The 11252-nt window shown below is 43.1% G+C and overlaps 1 protein-coding gene across 2 annotated transcripts in view; it reads right to left on the reverse strand.

Moving 5' to 3' along the window:
- SMAD1 (SMAD family member 1) overlaps positions 1 to 9608 on the reverse strand; it is a 37988-nt gene extending 28380 nt beyond the window's left edge. The window contains exon 1 of one of the 2 annotated variants that reach the window (XM_081208434.1): positions 9248 to 9608. The gene's annotated coding sequence lies outside the window, so the exon portion shown is untranslated. The remainder of the gene's footprint in view (positions 1 to 9247) is intronic. The other variant, XM_081208435.1, reaches the window with a different exon arrangement.
- Between the last annotated feature and the right edge of the window lie 1644 nt (positions 9609 to 11252).

Below are 11252 nucleotides of genomic sequence, written 5' to 3' on the forward strand. Positions count from 1 at the left end.
AGCGTCCTGGCTTCCTGGTTTCTTTGTGGTTTGCTGCTTGGCGGCAGCCATTTTGGGGCAAAAACCATAGAGAAGAGGGAGGGAGACTGGACAAATCAGTTTCCTCCTTTGGCTACAGCCATTTCAGGAAGAAACCATGGAGAGAGTGAGGAAAGAGCAGACAAATCCCACATTAGAAATATTTCCGTAGGAAATAATGGAGATAATGGACTCGTTATGCACATGCTCGTCTAACAAAAGATTTCCAGAGAATGCGTTGTGTTCGTAAGGTGGGACATGTCTATCTAATTAGTCAGAAATGTGTAGAAATTTTATATAGTTAATTCCATAATAGAATGCCATTTTACTTTGCAGTTTCTTCAAGAGGGATGGAAAACATGCAGTTATTTGACTTGGGGAGTCTCTAGATCAAAATTCTTTCCATGCAGAGTTTGTGAGATGTCCACTGGCATGTACAACCCAGATTTCTCTACCCTAAACCATGTTCACTTAAACCAAGGAATAGAGTTGCATTTTGGAAGCCTAAGAGTTTTCTTTCGCTGAACACAGAAAATGAAACAAGCTGTAACTTGCAGATTCTCCTCATTAATCAAATTTGCAATACAAGTCATCCAACTTAGATTTGGAACTCTTGCAGATCTAGGAATATACCAAGTTTCCTCATAGACTGCTAGTGTGAGAAACTTATAAACAGAAGTGAAAACACTTGTCTAAGACATTTGATAGAAACTGCCTCTTCCCCAATTTTCTTTCATGAACATGCAGCTGCCTCTTGCTTTAAGTTGTGTACCACAGTATATCTGATTTATAAAGGCTATGTTTGGGCATGTACACTTATGCTGAATTTATTACTAGTTCATGCAAATTGACTACCTAACTGGAGTTTCTCCCTGACCCCCAGGGAACTGCATTAAATACAAGTTTTGTAACAGGGTGAAAGTTAAGCTGTGAACATATGCAGCACAACTCAATCTGTTTAAATACCAGAGGGAAGATGTGAAATAACACAGGGGAGGAGTCATATATTTTTTTAAAAAAATTTAACATTGTAGTAACCTAATTGTACACAAATCTATTTATTCTGGAATACTGCGTAACATTTGATCATAGAAAAAAATTCAACTCAGATAACGTTCATCCCAACTACACATTTAAGACAACCTCTAGTTTTACTAAGCTACCCTAGTATGCCTCAATCGTAAAAGTTGTCATGACAGCTGACAGTTCAAGTTACATATTCTGAGAAAGCCATTTTAAATATTTGGCCTTTTGTGAAATTTTTACACACCAAAGAAAGCTTATACTGTACTCCTGAAGCTTTCAGCTGGTTTAACCACAAAAGGTGCTCAAAGTTATAAATAAGATCTTCAAAGTCTACCACCTTAGAAGTATTATCAACTTTTAAAACAGGGGCTTTTAATTTCTATCTCGAAGGATTAGGACGGGCTACAGTTGTATTACACAAGATACAATAAAGCCCACATCCTTAAATGCGGAACAATGAGCACCAAGGCCAGGCCTGCCTTAAAGGTCTTGAAAACATCTCCAGGTAGAAAAAGTTCACAGCTGTCCAACAGCCATCAAGACCGCCATACTATTCACTCTTCCATCTAAACCTGTCATGTGGTTGCAAGATTCAGTTTCCTCTGCTCTGAGAAATCACAAGGGAATATTGGGGAGGATGAAATATAACATATGCCGTGCTCAAGTAATTTAATGTTTTAAAATAGGACTGCATTGTTTCATTTTTTTTTGTTTTTCTTCCCATCCTTTCTTCATGTTGTGGATGATTTTGCTACCCCACCCTAATTTATCCTCACAAGAATCCTGAAAGGTAGATTCAGCCAAGTGGTGGTGGCTGACCCAAGGTCATGGCCAAGTTGGGATTCAAACTTGGGCTTCCTCGTCCTTGTCTAAACAACTCTACAACATTGACAACATTTGATTAAAGACCGATCACCACACCAGTCACTCAAATCTACTAAGGAGGTGCGTCAGATTAGTCAGGCACATTCTTACAATACAACAACAACCAACACCTGCCATCTGAAGAGTTCCATCATTTCTTACACACCGCATCTAAAAACAACAGAATAGGATCCAGAACTATTGTTCTCATTCATATTCGTGTTTAAAGCTCAACCACCCAACAAAGATTTCTTTGTCTGGGTGTCAGCCCTGGTTTATAAATATTCAAACAAAATGAAAGGTGCAGGTTTTGAAACACAACAGGAGATACCAATGCAGACACTGGTGGTATCTGCAATTCACCAACAGAAGCTGGTGGTATCTGCTTGGTATCAATTCAAGCCGCTGAGTCTTTAATAGGCATTCTAGGCAGAACACACATTTCTAGTCTAGTCTCAGTTTGTGCCAGTTACTGGGACAGAGTTTGGGGGAACAAAATGGTTGCAGCCTTCGCAACATCTGTACTGAAAGGGACTCCTCCCTGGGCTTTCAAAACAGAAGCCTCAACGCATCTAAGACCACTCCAAAATTTTACAGTATTCAAGGAAAATGAACATTATACCACCATTACCAGTGATGCATGGCATTAAGTTTTCTACAAAGTCTGTTTTTTATTTCATAAAATTGGTAACACAATGAATGAACACAACACAACAGGGCAGCTGGAATGGAAACGATACAAGTCAAGACTAAAATCAGAGTTGTAATATCACTTTTGAGGTGACTATAACCAGAGACACAGGTTACTAACAAAATCAGTATGTCAACCATTGTCTTTACCTTAAAAAGTAAATAATGTAAAGAACTGTATGCAATTGAGTAGTCATATCTTAATATTTCAATAAACTAATATCCAAATATCCAAATTTAAATGTTTAAGCCAGGCAGGCAGAACCATCCTAACACAGGTGAATCATACTGGCCAGGACAAAAGGGGGGGGGAGGAGAAATGTTTTTGCTGAACCAGTTCCAGGCTTGTAGAACTGAAAGTCCCAGATTGAGCCCCACTCAAAAGGATGAAACAGCTTTGGATCCAGCAGATCAATGGCTGCCTCTGCTCTATCCCCACCCTGCCCTCATAATATCCCCTTTGGGGTGGGGACTACGTTCGTTACTGGCAGCTGAAAGACTGCCAGTGAAGTAACATTTGGAATGAGTTTATACAAAATGTAGTAGGCTATTAAAATTTGCATAAGCACTAGGACAATAACACTATACCAATTTATACAAGAATGTATGGGAATATCATATATTGCTCTCTCTTTTTTTGCATATTTTTGCTTTTATCTTTGTTGTTGTTTTTCTCCCTCTCACTTTTCCTTCTTTTTTTCTGCATCACTTTATTTCTTTTAACTGAAATCATCTTAATAAAATATAAACTTTTTTTTTTTTAAAAAAAAACCCTGCCTGCACATCTCGCACCTACACCAGGAGGCAAATATCAGGGGCTTAGGACAGTTTTGCTTATTGATCCCCCACCCACCCATATCAAATGTTTTTGTTCAGCTGCTTTTTTGGAGGGGGAGGGAATGAGATAATTTATACAACATGTGAAATTTAACATGGTGCATATTTAGTAAACAGACCTAAAACAAAACAAATATGTTAAAACAAAAATTTAATTGATTTAGGGCAGCCGGAAATTTTCCATGAAGTTTCCAAATTCAAGATTTCCCAGAAAACCCACAATACTTCCCCTCTCTCCCGTTACTCAGTTCACAGGATTTGCCAACCACCACTTCCTCCCTTCTTAACTGGATTTCATCTTATATCCCTGGTTTTGGATGAAGTCCCATCTAACTCATATTGCACCAAGTGGTACAAAAAAACCCCACAACCAATAACTTATTTGAAGCACTAACACACTGTATCCCCATGTAAAACTACCCTGGCTATTTTCTGAATGCATAAGAATGTCATCTGTACAGTCTTTTTGTTCAGCAGAATGCAACTCTTGAGAAAATAACATTTTCCAGTTTGTAGCAGAATTGTAGCAGCACCAATTGGCTGAGGCTGGTGATGAGACCAAGAAGCCTCCCCCTGGAGTAGATTTTCAACCAATTTTAACTTTCTCCTTAAATATAAAGGTGTCAACTGTATTTATGCATTAAGGATTCAATTCCCCCCCACCCCTGAAAGCCAGATAAAACATGTGAACTGGGAAGAACAGGGAAACAAGGACCAGGTCAGGATTGGGCCTAGAACAAAATCTGTTCTTTTCAGTTGAAAGCCAGGCTCACACCAGTGTCTGACTTGAGGTATGTCTGTATGGAACACAATTTGCCACTTTCATACATGAAAATCAAAGCTGTTAAGTGCCCAAGCCTTGAGCAAGTCACCAAGGAGATGTTAGGAAGCTTGAATTGAACAGGTTTACACCATGTTCAAGTCACAAAGTTACTGTGCAGCCATGGTGCAATTAGTAGTTTTGAGATTCAATGGTCTCTTACATGATTTGTTACCCATCTCCATAAACATTATCCGTATACAGGAATATAACCAGGATTTGCAGAAAGCTGCATTAAGATTTGTATCTCACTTCTTTCCTAAACACATTGAACGCTTACTTTTAGACAAACAATACTAAAATGCTGCCTTCTATTTTTCAGCTGAATTTTTTTTTCATGGAAATTTGGAGGTACTATTATTCCTTTATTTGCCAAAATTCCATATGCTAACATTTGTCCAAATCTTCATCTTTACCCCTACAGCCCCAAGACATTTTGCTCTGAAAAACAGTCATTGTTTTGTTGCACAGTATGGCTTAGATACCATAGCTAGATGGATGGCAGTGTATTTTGGAAAGACTGTTGTTCCAAGAGCATTTTCTTTCCTTCCAATCTCATAACTGTTTGATCTGGAAGCATGATTGGGCATGCACCTACCAGAAATAGGGCTACTGGAAGAAGGTATTTTCACACACTATTCAGCAAAATCATTTCCTGCATCAGTCCAAGCTGAAAGGCACATTGTCCCTCGCCCCAATTCAAGTGTATTTATGGGCCCTGAACATTCCAAAAACTTGCTACCAATCAAACCTTCTATTTTCCAGCTCCAATAGTAAGTTGATTTGTAGTGGCCAACACTGTTGTAGTGACCCAAGTCTTGTTTGTTCAGCACGAAAGCAAGCCCAGTTGGTCTGTTGGATCCAAGATCCTAACAGTGCCAAGGACTGCAGCTTGCATACAAAAGTACAGCACATGCAATTTACTTTTTTCTTATTGTTATTTGATACTCAAAAGCAGGATCTGTAGTTTCTGCAGCACCATGACTGCCACAGAGCTTGCTGCATTCACAATCTGAATTAACTGCAAAGTGTTTGCTTGCAGACAAAGCAGCTTTCATTAGCCTCCTCACATCTGTATCCCACCCATGCCCCCAAGCAGAATTTCTGCTATACAACTCTTGAGAGTTAAACTGGGCTGAATGGTGATTTTTAGCTGGACTCTCAGTACAAAGACATAATGCCAAATGGCAATGATAATCTGGTGGCCTGCTGCAAAGTGGTGTACCAGGATAAGCCAGCTTTCAATTTAATTTAATTTAATTTAGAATATTTGTAGTTTAATTTTTACTTTACATTGTTTAGTTAGCATGCGGGGGGCGGGGTTCCCCTGTAGTAGTGTGTTCTTCAATAAGCTCCCTTACCAATTTAAGTTTTATGAGAACATACTTGCAAAGACAAACAAGGCTCTCAATTATTAACTTCTAAATATTCACCTCTGTATTACACACAAAAGAAGAATATGGGTGTTGGAGTTCCAACACTTGCTTTCATAATATATTTAATTATGATGACTGAACTAACAAGCTCACAGGCTGACCCCCCTCATTTCACCCTGATGTATCATTTTGCATTTCACTGCTGTAAGTCAATTTGAGATCTACAGCAGGTTGGAAAGGCTAGTAATGATGCTCTCTGCAGTCTCTAGGGAGTCCACATTATACACAGCTTACATTATTTATAAAGCCTAGATGATGCGTCCATTAGCCTTGCAGGATTACACACCAAGAGATACCACTTACACTTGACAGTACTGACTGCTGCATTGCCAGCACAGCTTAATTCAAGTTTACCTACTCCCTAAGCTGATCTTTCCTTCTGTTTACATACATTAAGGTAGATTGCTGTGAGAAATTTGTTTGGAAATAATCACTGCCACTTTAGGTTCATGCTTTCATTCCCAGAACAAACCAGACTTTACACATAAAAGCTCTTTTGAGCTTCTCTCTGTCTGCTATGCAGCAGCATGCAAGTGTGAAAGGAAGAACTGTGTTTTAAAAAGCACATTTAAAATCTATTAATTTTTGTAGCATCATAGATTTACAATCACAATTTCAATTTGTTGTCACCTGTGAACATATACTTTCTTTCTCCACCTCCCACTATCCTTTAAAGTTGAATACACTTTCGGGAATGGCTTTTCCAATGTTTAATCTCCCCTTCCCATACAGAAACAAGGGGGAAGCCACATTGTCAGTTCCACAACACTGGGGGGGGGGAGAGAGAGAATTAACACCCACCCTCTTTCTCTGCTATCCTTGCTATTAATGTCCTAAAACAAGGGAGGGAGAATGGGTTTGTCTATGTGTTTATCTTCAGGAGGGGTATGTATAAGCATAAGAGGGTGGTGAAAATACACGGCTTTCCTCCTGTCCCTGTCAGTTTTACAAGAATACAGAGGGAGGAAATGATGGTGCAGTGATATGGGACAAATGATGCTTGTGGGATTGCATCCGTCTATTCACAGGGCAGTATAGGATAGCATCTGGTATAAGCAGGTGGGGATATGTTTTCTCTCACTCCAGCGCCAAGGGCTGCAGTGACATTTGAAACAGGAAAGCCATAATTTGTGAATAGTGGCAGATGTGCATTAACTGAAGGGATGGGGAAAGGCCGAACAATAAACAAAGGTGTCTTAATATTTTCCCTATCTTTCTCCTGCGGAACTTTAAAACGTGCGATTGCAGCCGTAAGAGTTTTTCGCCATCAGCGCTATTATCTAGAATCTATATTGCCTTCGCCTCTCTCAACACTGCTCAGAAGTGTTTTTGAGTCACCAGATCGTCAAGGATATACACTAAAAACCACAACTAGAGAGAGAGAGACAATGCAGAACAGAACTGCATTTGATTACATTTTGGGGAGCGAAGGGGTCATAATTAAAGCAAGGACAAATCACTATCCTTGTAACCTAATCTGGCCTTGAACTGAAGTGATCTTATCTGGGGAGGTGACTAGGAAGCACTGCAAGGCTCTGAGCTTTTGGAGACCCTGTTTGTGCCTTGAAAACAGAAGGTCCAAGTATTACAGTTAGCAAGTAGGATAAGCATTTCCAGAAGCTTTTTTTAAACAGACAGCAGAACGGAGTTGTCTCTCAGTCCTCAGCAGTGATCTCCAATCTGTTTCTGGGTGTAATAATCTTGTCTTGTGGCAAACCAATTTATTATGACCCATGTTTTTATGGACTTAAAGCCCATCTGACAAAGTGGGCCTGAGTTCACAAAAGCTTATGAGTCCACAGAAGCTTAATAAATGTGTTTGCCTCCAAGGTGTCATAAGACTGATCATTTCTGCTGCAAGAGACAAACACTACTACCACTCCAGAATTTTTTCCAATGAAAAATAAGCATCTAATAAGTATAATGTAGCAACAGTCTGGAAGAATATAATCTGTTTGTTACTCCCCAGCAGCCAAACATCAAATGTTTTGGAAAGAGAATCTTTGTAGTTATAGTAAAGTTCCAGTTTCAAAATAGTTATACAAACAAGAAGTCACATGCACAAACTGCAGAGCAAGACCATTAAGTGAGACACAACTTTTGCAAGTGTTTTTGCTATAATTCAAGTGCAAACTATAGTTATACAGTACAGTCAACTTAATTAAGAATGTATCTGTCCATCCTAGGCCTGTGAAGGCACCCTGGGACCCATTTGGGAACATGAATTTTCACCAGTAAACACTTTTCCTAAGCACTGCTTAGGAGCCTTTCAGTCATAAGTGGTTGGTACTGGAATATATACAGGGGGGAAATCCGTATTAATTTTGGTCTCCACAGAGTAACTCACACATTATGTGTATACATGCGCTACAGTGAAGATCAGTTGTTTCCTGAAGCATGAAGCCACTCCTCAAATTAAAGCAGCCATTCATATTCATACCCTGTATGAAGAACTGCTAAGCCAGCCCACACACAGCTTCATCAACTATTAACAAAGGGCCAGAAATTGCTGCCCCCGGTTTTGGCATAACTTCTCTTCCCACCAATTCCCAGAAAGGTTGCTAGAATATAATGAGCCAACTATTTTCGGGCTGGGGGGGGGCGAGGGAGGAAGTCACCCCCAGATTTCACCGAGCCATCCCTGCCACCCCGGTTCGATAGAGGCTGGAAAAATAACATTTCAGAAGGGGAAGTTCTAGGGCACAGATGCCTCCTATGAAGTCTGAGAAAGATGGCTCAGTAACATCACCCTCACACGGGGGGGGGGGGGAGAAGCATTAGAAAGCCACAGAGAGAAGAGTAAATCTATTGTGTTGGTTTCTCTGAACCGCACAACTCCGGCCTCATCCTGCCGCCCGGGAGAGAAGTCGCGTCTCAGGCGCGCAGGCGAAGAAGCCGTGGCAAGTTTCCCCCGACTTGGCTCCGAGCACAAAAGGGGCCCGGACGCCGGGGGAAATCTCCGCGCAGCCGGGGAACAAGGGCTCTTGTCTTCTGCTGCATTTCTTCTCCCTCCCTGGCTCGGGACGGAGGGGAAGCGGGAGCCGCTCCTGGCGTGTCTCCTTCGCGCCCCCAGAGCCACCCCGACCGTCTCCATGCAGACTCTCAGGAAACAAGGGAAGATCAGGATGAGGGGGAAGGGAGGGAGGTTGGCCCGACGGGACACTTTTTAAGACAACGAAGTTTTAAGAAGGGGGGGGACCCCATCGCGGCTTCGGCCCCCGTCGGCCCCACGGCTAACTACAGCCGCCATCATGATGGGAACGAAGCCTCTCTCTCTCTCCCTTTCCATTCCCCTCCCAGGCAGCCAGACGCGCGCGCCTCCAGTCCTTCCCTCCTGCCTCCTCGCCGCCCTTTCGGCTGCACGGAGGAGGAGAGCGGCTAGGAAGGAGAAGGCGAAGCAGCCCAGGGAGGCAGGGACGCTCCGTTGTCCTTTGAGAACCAGAAAGATCCCCAAACCAGGAGGAGGCCGCCGCTTGGGGTGGAGGGGAGTTGCTGGATGCAGGCAGGACTCCGGGCAGGAAGGAGAAGGGAGAGAGAGCGAGGGAGTTTTTCTTACCGGCTCTCGGTGGGGCGAGGAAAAGAGCGTGCAAACGAGCCACCCGCCGCCGCTGGGCCGATGAGCGAAGTCCCGCTCTGCTTTTGGGGTTTTTTTGCCTTGCCGCCCCCCCCCGCTTCTCTCCTCCTTTGCCGCTCCCGCTTCCAGCGTCGCCGCCGCTGCCGCCGAGCAGCCGTGCGCTCGCTCTGCTGCTGCGCCTGGATTGATCTGGTCTCACTGGCGTCAGAGAGTCGGAGCCACCCAGCCTCCACTTACCCCGCTGCCAATATGCAACATACATATATACACACACACACTCGCTCACACACACACGCGTGCGCGCGCTCTCTCTAGGCCAAGTTAGGGATCCTCTCCAAATGCCCGCCCCCGCTCCGACGAGGAAGGCACCGCTGGCTTGGCTGCAGAAGACAAGCCTCTCTCGCTTCTTTCCTCTTGTCTTTTTTTTCTGCCCACCCCCCTCGCTCCTTCCCTCCTTCTCTCCCTCTCCTCTCCCAAGGAGGATTCTCAGCCGCGGCTGGGACGGGCGGGCAGGCGGGCGGCCTGGGGCGGGGTTGGAGCTCCGTCAGCGACCATCGGCGGAGGGTGGCGAGCCGAGCAGGGAAAGGCTTTCATGTTGTCGCTTCCAGCTCCCTGCCGCTTCCGCGCGGGTTAGGCGGCCATCCGCGGAGCTGCAGCCTCGTCCTTCCGAGAGCAACAGGTCCCGAGGCTCTGGAAACAAGCGGCTGTTGTGCCAGTGGATCCCAGAACCCCGGTTCTGAACCCAGTTATCTGCAAGATATTTGAGAGGCTTTATGAAGGCATATTTTGAGAGAAAAGACCCCCAAAGATACATTTTTAAATGCATATACAATTTGTGTATGGACTTTGATTCAAGCCCTAGCATGTTTTCTGTTCCAGCAAATTCTCAAGACTGCATGTTATTTTGGATAGCCCTACACGTTACAATTGTGGAAAATCCTAGTGGTTCCCCAAGAATGCGTGCAAGACATGGCCATCTTACAAACAAGGTGTAGATGTAAACACATCTTCAACAACCAGTGTACACATGGCTGGGCAGCTTCCCAAATGTGTACATTTCTCTTCGCCACCAACCTGAAAACCTCTACTCCCCTAAGTCTGATTTTAGTAGCGGACCATATTGAATTTTCTACTCTTTTAAGTGAGAACACAATACAGTAGTACCTCGGGTTAAGTACTTAATTCGTTCCGGAGGTCCGTACTTAACCTGAAACTGTTCTTAACCTGAAGCACCACTTTAGCTAATGGGGCCTCCTGCTGCTACTGCGCCGCCGGAGCCCAATTTCTGTTCTCATCCTGAAGCAAAGTTCTTAACCTGAAGCACTATTTGTATGTAACCTGAAGCGTATGTAACCTAAAGCGTATGTAACCCGAGGTACCACTGTACTATCCAAACAAGCTAGCCATTTTTCTTCAAGATCTATATGCCAGGGTACTCCCATCAAGAATGAGTCAAGTTCTGAGTTGGAATTACTTGGAATTTGGGCGCTGAAAAAGCTCAGCTTACTAGATAACTCTCAGATAGGGTTTTACAAATTTGTTCCAGCGAGAAGTCTGTTTGTGCTATAGCTAGGGTTGAAAACTGTTTTGAAAGTCTTCTCATTTATTATTGTCACAACCATGAGGCCAAATTATACTGAGGCACTCAGAGAGTTTAATTGGCCAAGGAAGAATTTGAACTCGCATAGCATTCTATCTACTATCACTTGCAAACATGCCATTCAACAACCCCTACTAAGAAAAAAAAAATTAAATCAAGGAGAGTCGAAGATGATGATAGAAACAAAACCATGCACATCCCTAAAGAAAGCCTTGTGGTTGGAAATAGCCCAAAACATGTTGATTCAAGATGTGCTTCTGATATGCAAAGGCTGGAAGGGACAAAAAGAAGGGACATACATTAAGTGGGCCACTGAATAAAAGAGTACCAAAGACTATTATCCACCTCACTGCCTTTTTCAGTGTGTGGACCCATGAAGGAAGCTTT

The sequence above is a fragment of the Podarcis bocagei genome (genome assembly GCF_964188305.1).
Source record: "Podarcis bocagei genome assembly, chromosome: 9".
In the NCBI taxonomy this organism is placed as follows: Eukaryota; Metazoa; Chordata; class Lepidosauria; order Squamata; family Lacertidae; genus Podarcis; species Podarcis bocagei.